This window comes from Lepisosteus oculatus, unplaced genomic scaffold (genome assembly GCF_040954835.1).
Source record: "Lepisosteus oculatus isolate fLepOcu1 unplaced genomic scaffold, fLepOcu1.hap2 HAP2_SCAFFOLD_93, whole genome shotgun sequence".
NCBI lineage: Eukaryota > Metazoa > Chordata > Actinopteri > Semionotiformes > Lepisosteidae > Lepisosteus > Lepisosteus oculatus.
In genome coordinates, this window is record NW_027168429.1 from 371,708 (window position 1) to 389,660 (window position 17,953).

A 17,953-nucleotide genomic window follows, 5' to 3' on the forward strand; every position below is an offset into this window, starting at 1 on the left:
TTTGACAGTTTGAAAAGAGGAATTTATTCTGCTTCCTGTGCGTGCAGTAGTTACAAAGTTGAACGTCTTTACACGATCTGCTGCAGTTTTCAGTGGGCGGGCTTTGTCAGATGGCTTGAAAAAACGCACTGTGTTTCGGCTCGGGAAACATCATGAGCAGTGTCCTGCATGTTTTCTGTGTATAGCTGTCTTTTAACGCATACAGAATTCATTCGAAATCATTGATTTCTCCAATTAACAAGGGTCCCTTTTTGAACCTGCGAGAAGCATTCTTTCAATCTAACAGATTTACTCCGGGGAAAGCCAGCATGACATTGAGAGTAGCTCAAGCTTTCAGCACCCGTATCGGACTGCGTGTATGCAGACACCGCTCAGAATCCCCTGTAAGATTCTCCCTCAATTCCGTTTTTCAGTGCTTTAGCTCTTTCAAAAGGCTTCGCTTTGCTAGTCACAATCCAAGGCTCATGACAGCATTTGAAAACATTCGCCACTGCGTTGGCCGGGAATCGAACCCGGGTCAACTGCTTGGAAGACAGCTATGCTCACCACTATACCACCAACGCACACCCACAGGAAGCCTGCAGGACACCACCAGAGAATGCTTTTTTTAATTTTTTTTTTATTAAACATAGAATTTACAAATACAAATACAACAAGAGGATCAGAGTCATGTACAAGAGAAAAAAAACGCAGCAGAAAAAAGCATTTAACTACCAGAGGTAATTAAGTAATTATGTGATCAAATTGTATATTTTACACGTATCATATTTTCCTTGCTTTAATATTTCTCAATTATTTATAACTTTTAGTTTCAACATGCATGCGTTTCCTGTAAAAAATAAAACTCAGCACACAGTTTTTCTTTTAACAACATTTCGAGTACCTCTGGCATTCATGAAAAAGACATACACAAAAGCAAATAACTAACTCTAAGACTGTCTAAACTATTGAGTTTTTCAAAGAACCAGAACTATAACAGTCCTTAACACTTAACTACACCATTCCAAACTAACACTAAAGAAACACTAGTATATACTGGTATAACAAATATAACCAAACATAATCATTAACTGAGCAGTCACTGGGAGCAAATCTCCTTCCCGTCCACAAAGGCCCTCGCTCCCACAAAGTAGGCTCTCCTCCCCTCTCTTCTGGCAGCTTCAACCTGGGGCCACAGCTGGTTCCTGGTACTCCTGTCCACGGCAGACAGGTCCTCTGCAAACCTCAGTTTGTTCCCATTCAAATACTCATTCCCCCTCGCCGCTCGCCACAGCATGTCCCTCGCCGTCCTCTTGGTGAACTGTATTATAATCGATCTGGGGCGCACTTGCCCAGACATGTTCGCTCTCCCGAGCCTGTGAACAAAGTCAATGGCCGATTTTACGTCCTCCTGGTCCGGCAGGGTCCTTTTACAGATACCCTTCACTATTGCAACAAGGTCCTTATCACGTTCCTCTTTAACTCCAAATAATTTTAAATTCCATCATCGACGGTATCTATCTACATCGTTCACTTTCAATTCAAGTTCTTTAATATGCTTTTCTTGTTTGGTATTTACTTGTTTAAGAACTTTTACTTCACTCTTTAAGTCTTCAACCTCTTTAAACACACAGTCCATGGACTTTTTAAGACTTTCGATTGCGACTGTATTAGATCAAATCATTTCCTTCAGCTCACCCATGCTCTGTGCCATCATGTTGAAGATGTTGGTCTGGAGCTCCTCCAGCGTCAGGTCGCCCCTTCCTCTCTTGGCTGCCGGGGTTTTCACAGGTGTGCTGGGCAGGGACTCCGGCTCTTCCTCTGGCAGCTGAGTCTCACTTGGGCTGCGAACGCTCGCGTACGAGCGCATCTCCAGCACTCTTTCCACGTCCCCTCCAGCTGCTTCACTTTTCCCTTTAGTTGCCATCAATTTTCTTGTAGTGCTATACATATACGATTGAGGTTTCTTAGACTTCTCCTTCGAAGACCCAGCACTCTCTTTTCTTTTCCCAGTGTTACTCATATCGAAATTCTTAAACCTAAAAAAAATCGTTTTTTTTTCTTTCAATTATAACTGAAGTTTAAACAAGTAGTGTTAAGTCCTTATTTTTCTGTAGTCAAAAAAAGCAAAAATTAACATTCAGGTCATGAAAAACTCAAAAAAAATCCTCAACCACTAAACTTTACCTCCCACCTGAGCGCCATCTTGAACGCCCCTACCACCAGAGAATGCTCACGATTTCGGAAGCTGTCTCCGGGACGTGCTGATTCCACACATCCTGAATAAATCATGATATTGTTAGTTGCTGTAGCTAGACGTTCAAATCAGTTTCATGGCCAGATGGACTGTTTCCTCCAGCGGTATAGTATTGCAGTGAGACAGCACGATGCCTGCAAGACTATGTCACGCTAAACGCCACAGATTGTGTTTGTCCGTTCATGTCAGTCATCCTGCAGCCACGGGAAGTGGGACACAAACATGCCGCAATGCTTTCAAGACGTTAGGATTTGTTTGTGCAACATCCGAGAAGAGTACTTGTGGCTTGAATGTGAACTGTACGTGCCCGCCCCCTTTCCTCTGTAGTGCATGAGTTCCTCCCGGCATGCCCTTCGTCATTGTTCTGTCATCTTGTATTTAAAGGGTTGTATTTCTGCTGCTGAAAAGAATCAACGGGTTTCTTTGTTCCCAACGGAGCCCTTGTCTGTCATGAAATTCTTCAAAACCTCAAGCTAGAAGAAGACGACAAATATGAAGCGTTACAGCAACGACATGCCATGAGACGATTGATAACGATTTCCATAGGATCCCCGCGGTTGCCTGGCAACCGTCAGCTTTGCGCAGTGGCAGTATCGTAGCCTGTGAGGTTTAGCCGAGGCGGGATTATTGCTAGTTGAAAACTTTTCCCAATACCCCGCTTCCGCCGGTTTGCAATACAATCGGCGAAAGCAATTCTTGACAGTCTCGTTAGAGACTGAGCAAGGTGTTTAAAGACAGATTTGGTCATGGTGACATCATGGTAGAAAGAAGCGAGCTTGTTCCCAGTGGGCATTGATTCGTCGAATATACGTATATTTACGGCGAAATTACGGCTATACGTATATATACGTCGCCTCGAAGTATAATCAACGTCGAATTGCAACCGTAAAATTGACGACATTAACAAACGCATATATAACGTCGAAAACACATCTAACACAGTGCCTGAGGCTTTTTACTGTATGTATCGTGTGTGCCGCAACTAGGAGTATACGGCACTCTGCACAGTGTACGAAGTAAATTATTTTCGCAGCAATTAATTTACACGTGTATAATAAATATAGTAAATATAATAAATTAATTACTGCGAAAATAATTTACTTCGTACACTGTGCAGAGTGCCGTATACTCCTAGTTGCGGCACACACGATACATACAGTAAAAAGCCTCAGGCACTGTGTTAGATGTGTTTTCGACGTTATATATGCGTTTATTCATGTCGTCGATTTTAAGGTTGCAATTCGACGTTGATTATACGTCGAGGCCACGTATATATACGTATAGCCGTAATTTCGCCGTAAATATACGTATATTCGACGAATCAATGCCCACAGCTTGGCAAACAAGGGTTTTGCTGAGGGGGTCTTGCCACCTGCCTGAAAAAAAACAGTAAAATGTTTGAGTGCCTAAAGAGTTTCTATTTTTATTTTCTTGACAAAAGTCCCCCATCAGTGCGCGGTGCCCGAGGAAAAATCTGTAGGGGGGCATCTGAAATTCTGAGGGGGGAGTGATATTTCGGTTGAAACGGAGCTGTACGGTGCAGCTACCCAAATGAAATCTCGCAGCTATGCCATTGATTAGTGCTTCATGATAGAAGATAACGACTAGCAATCTGGTATTTGCGATGAAGTTCAGTTTCACATTTTTCGTCACTCTCAAGGTTTGTACTGCCTGGAGCGAAAAGTACCATAAGCGTTCATTTTTGCAGCTACATGGACGTTCTGAATCGTTAAGAAAAAAATGTTGTAAAACCAACAGAAAGCACAGACTGCTATAACTAGTCCTAGTTATATAACGATTTTAAGTATAATGATAAACTACTGCAAGGAATCGGTCCACCTGAGCAAACAGGATCGTAATGTTGACACTCAATAATATGTGCAGTTCCTGGACGGATAGCCCTCCTGCCCATCAAACAGACTGAGTGACTGTTCGTGTCATTTAGTGTTGTCTGACCATTGACAAAGTACAACTATTTTTTTAGGGTGCAAATTAAGTTAGGTAAAACTTTTTGCCCAAAACTGAAGGGGCGACATTCCCCCCTCCCCCCGTGATGCCAGGCCTGTCCCCATCCTATTCCATAATGTCATTATATATAATACCATACAACAGTGACCGATCCTTACTTATTGCATGCGTTAAAATTGCACATCAGCTCATAGCAGCGATGTATTATCAATGTTAAATTTCAACCATAATATCGACAACATTAATAAACGCATACGTTGAGAAAATATCGAACCCAGCATATTTTCCGGTTATATACCACAATGCATTGCTAGTATTCGTTGGTCACCATTTTGGACACGTTTTTCAAACGTAGAAGTATATCCGCAAATATCTCAGCAATCCTCTTTTGACGAGTAAGTATGAACAATAATAATACTATCTGAATACATACAGATCTTTCTTAATATTATTTTGATTAAAATAGTATGTGAATAAGCAAAAAAATGGCACATAAAATAGTGTGAATGGGGAAGATGACACAAAATCGTTTTGCCGTTTCTCTTATTCTTATTCTATGTTGTACTTTCAAACTTTGGGTACTCTTTAATTAGGACAGACTTTATTGCTCAACTGCTATGATGCAAGCCAAATTTTATACATTTATTTCAGCTTTGAGCTTAGTAAACCGTTCATTTTTTAGATTATACTAAAGAAGATATTAATCATCATTAATTTGGGAAGTAATATTATATAATTTTCTCCTAGCTGCGGTGCTGAAGTCCCGCCCTACATCAACAGAAAAAGAAATAAAGGAGCACGCAATGTGTTACTTGAAGAATGCATATGCAAGGCAGGGGGCCAGGAGATCTGGACACTGAAAATACTAGGTTTTTGGTTCTAACTGTTAGGACAATTAGACAGGGTTTGCAAATAGTGGACAAAAATCGTCTTAACTTTCATTGTAATATTTTTTTTCTTGGAAATATAGAAGTTGTACATTTTAAAATGTATATTTGAATCAAAATGTGGTTTTGAGTTAGTGTGTTAATGTAATTAGTTTGTGTTTGCCGTTACTATACTGTATATTGCCATATTTCCAGAATTTGTAGCTGAAGTTTAAGACTAGTTGTGTTTTTTATGATTATTGCCCATATGTTGATTGTTGATTGATTGTATACAATGTATAATTTGAAATACATATTTTTCAGGTGTGAATGTGTATTTTCAGAATACATTTCTAAACCTAATCATTGGCTTGTTTTACTTGTTTCTACACCTATAAAATCTATCTTTGATGTATAATAGACCTCTACCCATATACGTATAATAGACCTCTAATGTTATCCGTATAATAGACCTCTAACCATATACGTATAATAGACCTCTAAAGTTATACGTATAATAGACCTCTAACCATATACGTATAATAGACCTCTAAAGTTATCCGGAACTCCAACCATATATGTATAATAGTCCTCTAAATTTATCCGTATAATAGAACTCCAACCATTTATGTATAATGAACGTCTAAATATAGACGTATAATTGACGTTTAACTTTAGACGTATATTAGAATTTCATTCTAGACGAATTGTAGACCACATTTAGACGTCTAAGATATGCGTTTAATAGACGTATATTATACGTCTTTTGCCCAATGGGTTACGTCTCAACAAAAACGCTCTTTAGCTCTTTCAGCGTTATGCAGAGAACATCGTCTGTCGAGATCACTTTTGAGTCAGCGCGAAACGCCGTGTGCTGTCAGTTTGATTTCATATTGCTCGTAGCGGCGCCCGGCTTTTGTCTGTCAAACGTTAGGTTGCGCTTCTTCATGCTGCATCGTCGGCATGAGTGGAGCTTTATAAACGTCTGTACTTACTGCGCCCCATAAGAAATCGTTTGTCCCCGTTCAAAAGAGATTGTGCGATGTCCTGCAGCAAACCTTTGACAGTTTGAAAAGAGGAATTTATTCTGCTTCCTGTGCGTGCAGTAGTTACAAAGTTGAACGCCTTTACACGATCTGCTGCAGTTTTCAGTGGGCGGGCTTTGTCAAATGGCTTGGAAAAACGCACTGTGTTTCGGCTCGAGAAACATCATGAGCAGTGTCCTGCATGTTTTCTGTGTATAGCTGTCTTTTAACGCATACAGAATTCATTCGAAATCATTGATTTCTCCAATTAACAAGGGTCCCTTAAAGGATGAGTCAAAGTAACGTCTAATCGGATTAGTTTCCTTAGAGCTGGTTCAGAGTTTGCTCAAGAGTTTACCTTTCACAGATGCGCAAAGAAGAATGTTGGGGGTGCACGCTTCAAGGCGCCTTACAGCTGTAGGGAGTGATTCGAGACGATTCGTGGCGTGTGCTCGTTCCCATATACCGTACGACCCGGGGTGTAGTGCTAGGATGACGTACAATACCGCTTGGGCACGTAACAGCGTTATATGCAAGTGCAGGACGTGAGGGTTTTCGTTTGTTCGTTTTGTTTTGCTCTGCTTTGCTTTGTTTTGCTTTCCATCGCGTTGGTAAGAGCGTAAATAAAAAGGCGATTCCTGTGTCTACCACTAATGTAAGAGCTATTTCAAGTGCGACGTGGTGCGGCTTTTCAAATGCTTGTGGGCATTTCTCTGTTGTTGATTCTTTTTTTGTGTGTAACAAAGTGGCATTTTCATGTCCGGACGGGGAGACTTTATCATTCCGACATGAAGCCACCCTTAAGTCCTCTGAGGCGTGTCTGTCTGCAAGGCTTGTATTTTGGAAATGTTTTTTTGAAACGGAGAACGACTTTGAAATAGGCTTCCGCCGGCGCCTCGCGATCCAGGTAAGATTGTAGCAAGAACGCAGCGGCGGTGGGGCTTGCTGTAGTCGTGGCTGAGTGGTTAAGGCGATAGACTAGAAATCCATTGGGGTCTCCCCGCACAGCTTCCAATCCTGCCGACTACGTTGTCCGCCTTCAGTCGGTGTGTTTCGGCACAAGCAAAGAAGCGCGCCTCTTTGCTGTTCCTGGTGGTTTTAAAACGCCCAATCGCTTGTACTCGCTCCCTTGGAAATAAGTTCCTCAGGGTCCGCAAATGGCATTTTGCAGCTGGAAGCAGATGTCGACGCGTTTTGCACAGAGCACCAAAAAAGCGTCTTTTTTGAAGGCCGAAGCACTGAGCATTGGTGGTTCAGTGGTAGAATTCTCGCCTGCCACGCGGGAGGCTCGGGTTTGATTCCCGGCCAATGCGGTGGCTTTTGCAGCGAGCACCATCACTTGCATCCCCTTGCAACTTGCAACTGAAAACCCACTGAAGCTAAGCAGGTGTGAGCCAGGTCAGTACCTGGATGAGGATGAGCTACAGGGAAAAACAAAGCTTCCAGCTGGAAGCGGTGTTAATGGTGCCGGCGGGGGGGCGCTCACCCTGAGGTCTGTGCGGGTCCCAATGCCCCAGTATAGTGACGGAGATGCTGTGTTGTAAAAGGGCGCTGTCTTTTGGATGAGATGTAAAACCGAGGTCACAGCGCTCTGTGGTCATTCAAAATGACCACCAAAACCTTTGACAAAAGCTCTTGGTAATTGATGGTCTTCGATAATGCTTCTCCTTTAGGTACATTTTAAATCAGCTGAAAAATGCTGTGAAATGGGGGGGCACTTCAGGCCAGTGTAGGATTTGGGTTACAAGAACCATGAAACTGCACGAGAAAGCCCGTACACTGAATTACACGGTTTTCTATTCAAAGGAGGACAAAAGAAATTCCCTGAGTTTGATTTTTTGCAGCACAGAGAGGAGCACTGTCGTGAGGCTGGTTAGCTCAGTTGGTTAGAGCGTGGTGCTAATAACGCCAAGGTCGCGGGTTTGAGCCCTGTACGGGCCAGGTCTAGGTCTAGGTCCAGGTCCCTGTTTGTGAAACAGGCAAATGACTGTCTCAGGGGCCCATTCCTCATTCTCAAGACACATGTATGCAGTATGTACACCGTGCATTGAGCAATAGGGACTGAATACACCACAGGTAAGGTTAGAAGTCATTCTGAGGTGCCACATGTGAGGGATACAGCTAGGCATCCAAAATGTAGGGTTTGAGACCCTTCAGGAGTACTGCATCCTTTGAGACAGACCCGTGCATGTTAAACAAATGATCATTTCTTTCGGCATTAGGGACTAAATATACTAAACATATGATGCTAAAATGTTATTTTCACATATATTAATGTAATAAATGATTGCTTATGCTTTAGAAACAAATCTAATTAAAATAAAAGCTTACGTTTTGTATTTATCTTGTACCATAGAACATGATTTTCTTTGTATTTCAAGCCCACAAAGTGTCCAAATGACGCACTACATGATATAAGGAAGATTATCACATGCATATCGGTATTATCTTTCTTATGAAAATGCATTCCTTTCATTACCTTTTACTTTTTAAAATGAACTCAAATTGAGTATAATGTAATAATTTAAGTAGAATAGATTCTAATAATATAATGATCCAGTGTTTTGCACTACTTCACTGCTTCACTGCTCTATGCCATCTGGAAATAAATCCTCAGACTGCTTACTGCCCTGGGCATGTACCAATAAATTAAAGGAGCACATCTGTTTATCACTGCGTTGAAGCAGGAGACACACAGTCTCTGCAAACACATCCTAGATACAGTGTTCCAGCACCTTTGACCTCATCCAGAACGTATCATTTCTTGAAAGGGATTGCTGTCCGAATGCACATCTGAATCCCAAACAGAATCTCTAGTAAAATACGATCATTTGTGAAACAGGCAAATGACTGTCTCAGGGGCCCATTCCTCATTGTCAGACACATGTATGGAATGCTTTCACCGTGCATTGAGCAATAGGGATTAAAAACACCGCAGGTAAGGTTAGATGTCATGTTCTATGATCATTTCTTTCAGCATTAGGGACTAAATATACTAAACGTATGATGCTAAAATGTTATTTTCACATATATTAATGTAATAAATGATTGCTTATGCTTTATAAACAAATCTAATTAAAATAAAAGCTTACGTTTTGTATTTATCTTGTACCATAGAACATGATTTGCTTTGTATTTCAAGCCCACAAAGTGTCCAAATGTTCTATGATCATTTCTTTCAGCATTAGGGACTAAATATACCAAACGTATGATGCTAAAATCCTGAAAAAAGGATGTGCTCCATCTCGTCAGTAGATTGGATTCCAAAACTGATTTGGGTCAATATACATTACCTTTGAAATTAAAGTACAGTCTACTGTAGGGAACCATCAACTTAGAAAGCATTGGCCTTCCCTGGGGGTCAGGTAGGTGCAAAAGATAAACCTTTATCCTATCTTTATCTTAAGATAAGTGGCCAAGCAGTATTTTTCCAAGTTTCACCAAGCACATCATGTTGCCATAGTAGACAAAGTTCTATAAAATGTTAAATAACTTTTAAAAAAAGCATCTTGGTCTTACAGTACTGTACAAGGTGAATTAAACTGTCCCTGGTAATAAAAAGTAATTAGAAGCATCTCAGAAACTTTATCTCTAGAAACATTAGCTGTTTTATATCATGTAATTTAGTGTGATGTTGTCAGAATTCAAGGACATTATCACACACAGAAATTGGTTCAGTTAAATCTAAAAAACACAGCTAAACATGGGTTTAAATGTAACAGAAGTCTTACCTCTTGTCAAAAGATTTAATTCAAGAAGCGATGTAATAAATGATTGCTTATGCTTTATAAAGAAATCTAATTAAAATAAAAGCTTAAGTTTTGTATTTATCTTGTACCATAGAACATGATTTTCTTTGTATTTGAAGCCCACAAAGTGTCCAAATGATGCACTACATGATATAAGGAAGATTATCACATGCATATCGGTATTATCTTTCTTATGAAAATGCATTCCTTTCATTACCTTTTACTTTTTAAAATGAACTCAAATTGTGTATAATGTAATAATTTAAGTAGAATAGATTCAGGTAGGAAATATAGAGTCATGATGTTTATGGCTGACATCATTTCACATGGGTGAATTTTAAGCTAAGAAATAAAAACATTTACAATGAAGATACCATTGCTTAATTTTAAATGCCTTTAAAAAATAAATACCTCCTGAGAATAATTTGCCACTCCCAGATCCTTGGTAAGGTACTGTTTGAATCCAATCAGGAGAGGAGCATCCAGGGAGTGCTTTCTATAGAGTCCAGCTTGGGCCACTCTCTTCCGGCCTGCTGATACTTTTTAACTACTCAGGGCCTGTAAGGATATAAAACACCGGTTTAAACATTTTATACCTATAAGACAAATTAGAATTTTAGTAAAAAATAGATACATCTGAAAAATAAAAAGTCTTACTGCTGATAGAGTTCTTCAGAGCTCACATCTTCCCCTTCCTTATCCGCTTCTGTTTCAGTTTCTAGAGCAGCCTCTGGCATCTCTTCCTCCTGGACTGCGGCCTCTTGCTCAGGGCCGCTGGAATGCAGGTAGATTCTTTTCAACATGCTTTTACATAATATGTTGTAACAATGATTTCAAAAAGAAACTACAGAAGCCTTACAGATTAAAAATATCTCACCTTGCCAATGTGTCTTCAGGCTTCCCATGTACAAAAAGGCCCAAGGACTCTAGCAGTCTTACAACCACTATCCTGTTTGCCTCACCAGACACGATCTCTATTCTGTGGTAATCCACGATGACCCCGTTCTTCAGGTGATTCATCATGTCCTCCCTCGCCTGTTGAGAGGCCATCCTGATGTTTTCTGCCGTGGCGTGCTTCATACACGCCCTCTTCAAGTGAGCAGGAAGCTGATCAAGAGTATTCAGGCACATCTTGCACACCAGGGGAATCCTCGCGGGTTTCCTTTGAAAATAAATAATACCATCTGTGTATAGAAACAAGCTAAGACTGATTTCTTAAATTATCCTTAATTTTCTCTCTCATAGTTTGAGCATAATGATTTTATTGCATTTATATAAGAATTGCTCATTGCTCCTAAATAAATAATGGTTTCATAAAAAAGTGAACACTTGGTCTCAGTCACAGACTTTCCAATAGAAGCCATTGTGGAGTTCAGCAACTGCAGGTCCTAGAAGTGGGGAAGGAATTTTAAAAGAGAAATTGAATTACAATACAGAAGGAATGGCTGAGGGATCACTGAAATATATATATACAAATTCCAAAGACTGAGTCCATATAGAAACAACTACCTTTCATTTTCAGTATAAGAAAAAAAAACATTATCTTCCAAAGCATCATAAAATTGTCCCTTCTTCCAGACTCTACTTCTCTCTTGTAGTAGTATAGCAGACCTTTCCAGGTGAGCAGATCACAGAGTCCGAAATGAGCTTCCTCCATCAAGCAAAGTACCTGAACATGACTCTGTCTTCATAAAAGCGCCCCTGTAATAAAGAAATTAAATCCGAAATCAAGAGGGCAGTTGCCTACTGAAATACAAGAAGTCATCAATTTTAACCTAGCAACACATTAAAGGCTGCATCTATACAAGTACGATTCTAGAAATGCTCACCAGATTACGTTTTAAGAAGGAACTGCGCCTCATGTTCCGCCGAGATCTTAACTCGGATGGCAGGATTCAGAGTCCGGAGTGCGGACTGATGGCGCACGGAGAGTCCATATACTGTGGATCCCTCAGTGATCTTCCGCGTATTCAAACCGCCAGCGTGTGACTCCCCTGTCCCCGTGACCTCATTGCTCTGCTCTCTCCTCTGTGCAGCTGAGCCCGACTCACGGTAAAATGGAAAAAAATATGCCCTCGACGTGAGATTTATTCTGGAGCGAGCCAGTGTTGCGCATAGCTGCCTTCAAAGCAGTTAACCCAGGTTCGATTCCCGGCCAACGCAGTTACGAATGTTTTCAAATGCTGTCATGAGCCTTGGATTGTGACTAGCAAAGCGAAGCCTTTTGAAAGAGCTAAAGCACTGCAAAACGGAATTGAAGGAGAATCTTACAGGGGATTCTGAGCAGTGTCTGCATACATGCAGTCAGATAAAGGTGCTGAAAGCTTGAGCTACTCTCAATGTCATGCTGCCCTTCCCCGGAGTAAATCTGTTACATTGAAAGAATGCTTCTGGCAGGTTCAAAAAGAGACCCTTGTTAATTGGAGAAATCAATGATTTCGAATGAATTCTGTATGCGTTAAAAGACAGCTATACACAGAAAACATGCAGGACACTGCTCATGATGTTTCCCGAGCAGAAACACAGTGCGTTTTTCCAAGCCATTTGACAAAGCCCACCCACTGAAAACTGCAGCAGATCGTGTAAAGACGTTCAACTTTGTAACTACTGCACGCACAGGAAGCAGAATAAATTCCTCTTTTCAAACTGTCAAAGGTTTGCTTTGCGAACGCTGCAGGACATCGCACAATCTCTTTTGAATGGGGACAAACGATTTCTTATGGGGCGCAGTAAGTACAGACGTTTAAAATGCTCCACTCATGCCGACGATGCAGCATGAAGAAGCGCAACCTAACGTTTGACAGACAAAAGCCAGGCGCCGCTACGAGCAATATGAAATCATACTGACAAGCACACGGCGTTTCGCGCTGACACAAAAGTAATCTCGACAGACGCTGTTCTCTGCATAAAGCTGAAAGAGCTAAAGAGCGTTTCTGTTGACACGTAACAAGTTCGTTTCTTTCTACCATGATATCACCGTGACCAAATCTGTCTTTAAACACCTTGCTCAGTCTCTGACGAGACTGTCAAAAATTGCTTTCGCCGATTGTATTGCAAACCGGCGGAAGCGGGGTATTGGGAAAAGTTTTCAACTAGCAAGAATCGCGCCTCGGCTAAACCTCACAGGCTACGATACTGCCACTGCGCAAAGCTGACAGTTGCCAGGCAACCGCGGGGATCCTATGGAAATCGTTATCGATCGTGTCATGGCATGTCGTTGCTATAACGCTTCATATTTGTCGTCTTCTTCTTCTTCTAGCTTGAGGTTTTGAAGAATTTCATGACAGACAAGGGCTCCGTTGGGAACAAAGGGCGTTGTGAGAAAACCGTTGCTTATTTTCAGCAGCAGAAATACAACCCTTTAAATACAAGATGACAGAACAATGACGAAGGGCATGCCGGGAGGAACTCATGCACTACAGAGGAAAGGGGGCGGGCACGTACAGTTCACATTCAAGCCACAAGTACTCCTCTTGGATGTTGCACAAACAAATCCTAACGTCTTGAAAGCATTGCAGCATGTTTGTGTCCCACTTCCCGTGGCTGCGGGACGACTGACACGAACGGACAAACACAATCTGTGGCGTTTAGCGTGACATAGTCTTGCAGGCATCGTGCTGTCTCACTGCAATATTATACCGCTGGAGGAAACAGTCCATCTGGCCATGAAACTCATTTGAACGTCTAGCTACAGCAACTAACAATATCATGATTTATTCAGGATGTGTGGAATCAGCACGTCCCGGAGACAGCTTCCGAAATCGTGAGCATTCTCTGGTGGTAGGGGCGTTCAAGATGGCGCTCAGGTGGGAGGTAAAGTTTAGTGGTTGGGGAGTTTTTTTGAGTTTTTCATGACCTGAATGTTAATTTTTGCTTTTTTTGACTACAGAAAAATAAGGACTTAACACTAGTTGTTTAAACTTCAGTTATAATTGAAAGAAAAAAAACGATTTTTTTTTAGGTTTAAAAAGTCCGATATGAGTAACACTGGGAAAAGAAAAGAGAGTGCTGGGTCTTCGAAGGAGAACTCTAAGATACCTCAATCGTATATGTATAGCACTACAAAAAAATCGATGGCAACTAAAGGGAAAAGTGAAGCAGCTGCAGGGGCAGCAAGAGGGCGGAGGCGCCGCGCGCCCGGCCGAAGTGTTGGACCGGTGCGCTTTACGTGCTGAAATAAACACGCGACAGCCCCGAAATGTTTCCAGAGTGCTGTGCACTGAAGACTTGCCTGGTGCTCCTCCGTGCAGATTCTTTGTCCTCCTCCAGTGCGGGACGAGCCAACACAAGGGAGCGCATTCGCCAACATCCAGGCACGCAATGCGATTTGGAAAGCAGCTCCTTTCCAAAGAGTTGCACACGAACGATCCTTCAGTCCCGCTCGGGGGGCACGGAGCCCCCGCCACACACAGCTTCAAGTAGCGAGTCAGGCGCCAGGGCTTTCGCTTACGGCCACACCACCCTGAACACGCCCGATCTCGTCTGATCTTGGAAGCTAAGCAGGGTCGGGCCTGGTTAGTACTTGGATGGGAGACCGCCTGGGAATACCAGGTGCTATAAGCTCTTGCTCTCCCGGCCAGCAGGGGTCGCCGTTGGTGCCGTAGGCTTTGGGAGGAAAACCTGCAGGATGGAAAGGTGATCTATAGCCTCATCTCTAGAGATGTTTTGTTGCTGTGGCATGTGTGTGACCCATATTCAAAAAAAAAAAACCCGTCTGTAAAACGAATATCGAAGCTGCCTCTAAATCTGCAAATGAAGATGAGTCGATAAACCACTCGTTTTTCGTATAACTAGACATATATTCATTTGTTACCGATTTCATTCATTGAGCACGGATACAATAGAGGTACAGCCATTCACTGTTTGACATGTCTGCACTGGTACAGAACCGAGCAATCAGAAAACGGGTGAAACTGTCTTTAGACTCAGCATACAGTACCGAGGCCCCCCATGACCAAATAAAGGCTAACCTCGATAATCAGCCTAAAGAACGCAGACTACAGCAAAACGACTGACTTTGAAAAGGGAATGAACGTCCGGAAGGAGTAGTGGAACTAGCTTGAGATGCTTCTCCGGACCCCTAACTAAAAGCCAGCGAGAACCAGCAGCGGCGTCCACTCCTGTTGAACCGGGATCCTTCCGCAGCCACGCAGCTCGTGGTGTCCTAACCCTCCCGTATCTGATTTTGGACCAAGCACATCAGGGGAGAGCGCGAACGCAGTCCCCCACTACCAGAAATTATGCAGTCGAGATTCCCACATTTGGGGAATTCGCAGGGGTCAGCACAGCCGGAGTGCAATGGCCGAGCCTCGCCCTGGTTGAATCTCCTTCTTGATCAAGATATCTCCCCTGCCAGGTAAGTATGAGTTGTACAGGCCCCTGCAAGCGGCCCGCACCCACAGCACAAATCGCGCAGCCTAGGCCACCTCCTCGCCCCGCACGCCACCGCCTCCTGCTGGGCCCACTCTTTCGCACACTCACACGCCACACTAACACTCAAAAGTGTGGGCAAAACGAGAAAACGAGCGCGCCGTTTCTTACACATCTGCAGTCGCCGTTGTGCATTCGCAGCATGTCCCGGGATGCAATTCGGCCTCATTTGCATAACTCCAGACCGGCAGATCGCCACGCAAGCTCGCGACGTGCGCCTGCCACACACCGAACAAACCTTTTCAGCAATTTCCAAAAAACGGGCCTGCTCGCCTGCCCACAAGGCTCCGTCTCTTACCTGCTCTCCAGAGCCTGCTGCCTTCTGTGCTTTTCTCTCGGCACCGCTGCAGCGCACACAACTCCTGCAGCGGGAGGGGGGGAGAAAGTTCCCGCGCTCCGCCGCAGGGAAGGCTCGCTCCGTGCGCACACGTCCTTTCGATGCCAGTCCAACAAGTGCTCCGCATTAGCTGCGTCGGGGCTCCGGCGTGTCGCACCTCACCTCACCTCGCACTGCCCCCTCCTTGAATGTCTGCCGCTGGGCATGCCCCGCTCTCCTCCGCCTTATCTTATCGCGTGTGAGCACCGACAATGGCCACAATGCCGGGGAATGGCACCTGTAAAGTGTTAATTGGGGCACAGGAACAGCCCGTCTCGTCTCGGGGGGGCCGGCTTCAGAGACAATACAGCAAACACAGCGGGGCGGGGGAAGAAGACGACACCACACATGCGGGTACATTCAGCTCCGGCGGGAACGAGACATTTGTCGGTCTTTTCAAGTGCCGAGAGCCGAGCAATCCTTCACTTGTATCGTTTCTCCCCGGTGACTAGATCTGGCCCTGCGACTCTCGACTGGGCTCACTCCCGGGGCAGCCCAGCAGGTGTGAGCCTGGCCGGCACCCGGATGGGAGATTCCACCCCGGAAAAGCTCCGGTTGCTGCTGCTCCTGCAAGAGGTGTGACTGGGACCAGTAGGGAGCGCTCACCCTGCGGGCTGTGTGGCTCTCTTACGCCCCAGCCTCCTGATGGCGACACTCTGCTGCACAAACAGGCGCCGTCCTTCGGGGGAGGCGTCAAACCGAGGTCCCGACCCTCCTTGGCCATTAGGAAACCCCAGGGCGTCTCTCAAAAAGAGACGCCGGGGGTGTCCCTCTGGTGTTAGTGCTCCCCTTTACACATCAGTCGGGGTCTCCTCCTAATCCCCGTCTCACCTGTAACAATCAATGACGAGGCCCCCCTGTCCGTGAGATTTAGTACTCGCGCAAGAGACCGGGGGCAGAGCGCGAACGCGGTCCCCCGCCCCCCACAAAGTGCGCGCTCCGGGTTCCCTCTTGGGGCCCTGCAACACAGCGGAAGGGCAGCGAGAAGGAGCCTCTTGCTCTGACGCCGCAAGGCCACAAGAGGGCGGAGGCGCCGCGCGCCCGGCCGACGTGTTGGACCGGTGCGCTTTACGTGCTGAAATAAACACGCGAAAGCCCCGAAATGTTTCCAGAGTGCTGTGCACTGGAGGTTTTTGTCTGGTGAAGACTTGCCTGGTGCTCCTCCGTGCAGATTGTTTGTCCTCCTCCAGTGCGGGACGAGCCAACACAAGGGAGCGCATTCGCCAACATCCAGGCACGCAATGCGATTTGGAAAGCAGCTCCTTTCCAAAGAGTTGCACACGAACGATCCTTCAGTCCCGCTCGGGGGGCACGGAACCCCCGCCACACACAGCTTCAAGTAGCGAGTCAGGCGCTGGGGCTTTCGCTTACGGCCACACCACCCTGAACACGCCCGATCTCGTCTGATCTCGGAAGCTAAGCAGCGTTGGGCCTGGTTAGTACTTGGATGGGAGACTGCCTGGGAATACCAGGTGCTGTAAGCTTTTGCTCTCCCGGCCAGCAGGGGTCGCCGTTGGTGCCGTAGGCTTTGGGAGGAAAACCTGCAGGATGGAAAGGTGATCTATAGCCTCATCTCTAGAGATGTTTTGTTGCTGTGGCATGTGTGTGACCCATATTCAAAAAAAAAAACCCGTCTGTAAAACGAATATCGAAGCTGCCTCTAAATCTGCAAATGAAGATGAGTCGATAAACCACTCGTTTTTCGTATAATTAGACATATATTCATTTGTTACCGATTTCATTCATTGAGCACGGATACAATAGAGGTACAGCCATTCACTGTTTGACATGTCTGCACTGGTACAGAACCGAGCAATCAGAAAACGGGTGAAACTGTCTTTAGACTCAGCATACAGTACCGAGGCCCCCCATGACCAAATAAAGGCTAACCTCGATAATCAGCCTAAAGAACGCAGACTACAGCAAAACGACTGACTTTGAAAAGGGAATGAACGTCCGGAAGGAGTAGTGGAACTAGCTTGAGATGCTTCTCCGGACCCCTAACTAAAAGCCAGCGAGAACCAGCAGCGGCGTCCACTCCTGTCGAACCGGGATCCTTCCGCAGCCACGCAGCTCGTGGTGTCCTAACCCTCCCGTATCTGATTTTGGACCAAGCACATCAGGGGAGAGCGCAAACGCAGTCCCCCACTACCAGAAATTATGCAGTCGAGATTCCCACATTTGGGGAATTCGCAGAGGTCAGCACAGCCGGAGTGCAATGGCCGAGCCTCGCCCTGGGTGAACCTCCTTCTTGATCAAGGTATCTCCCCTGCCAGGTAAGTATGAGTTAAACAGGCCCCTGC

The 17,953-nt window shown here is 44.5% G+C and overlaps 7 non-coding genes across 7 annotated transcripts; 3 read left to right on the forward strand and 4 right to left on the reverse strand.

The window, feature by feature from the left end:
- Positions 1-491: 491 nt before the first annotated feature.
- Positions 492-563, reverse strand: trnag-ucc (transfer RNA glycine (anticodon UCC)). Its single transcript has one exon. It is a non-coding gene; the product is annotated as a tRNA-Gly (tRNA).
- Positions 564-2,809: 2,246 nt separating this feature from the next.
- On the forward strand, positions 2,810-2,951 carry LOC138236666 (U4 spliceosomal RNA). Its single transcript, XR_011188739.1, has one exon. It is a non-coding gene; the product is annotated as a U4 spliceosomal RNA (small nuclear RNA).
- Positions 2,952-12,855: 9,904 nt separating this feature from the next.
- On the reverse strand, positions 12,856-12,997 carry LOC138236656 (U4 spliceosomal RNA). Its single transcript, XR_011188729.1, has one exon. It is a non-coding gene; the product is annotated as a U4 spliceosomal RNA (small nuclear RNA).
- A 1,291-nt stretch (positions 12,998-14,288) lies between these two features.
- Positions 14,289-14,407, forward strand: LOC138236726 (5S ribosomal RNA). Its single transcript, XR_011188793.1, has one exon. It is a non-coding gene; the product is annotated as a 5S ribosomal RNA (ribosomal RNA).
- Positions 14,408-15,044: 637 nt separating this feature from the next.
- On the reverse strand, positions 15,045-15,208 carry LOC138236739 (U1 spliceosomal RNA). The gene has a single exon (XR_011188807.1). It is a non-coding gene; the product is annotated as a U1 spliceosomal RNA (small nuclear RNA).
- A 1,807-nt stretch (positions 15,209-17,015) lies between these two features.
- On the forward strand, positions 17,016-17,134 carry LOC138236655 (5S ribosomal RNA). The gene has a single exon (XR_011188728.1). It is a non-coding gene; the product is annotated as a 5S ribosomal RNA (ribosomal RNA).
- Positions 17,135-17,770: 636 nt separating this feature from the next.
- LOC138236729 (U1 spliceosomal RNA) lies at positions 17,771-17,934 on the reverse strand. Its single transcript, XR_011188796.1, has one exon. It is a non-coding gene; the product is annotated as a U1 spliceosomal RNA (small nuclear RNA).
- Between the last annotated feature and the right edge of the window lie 19 nt (positions 17,935-17,953).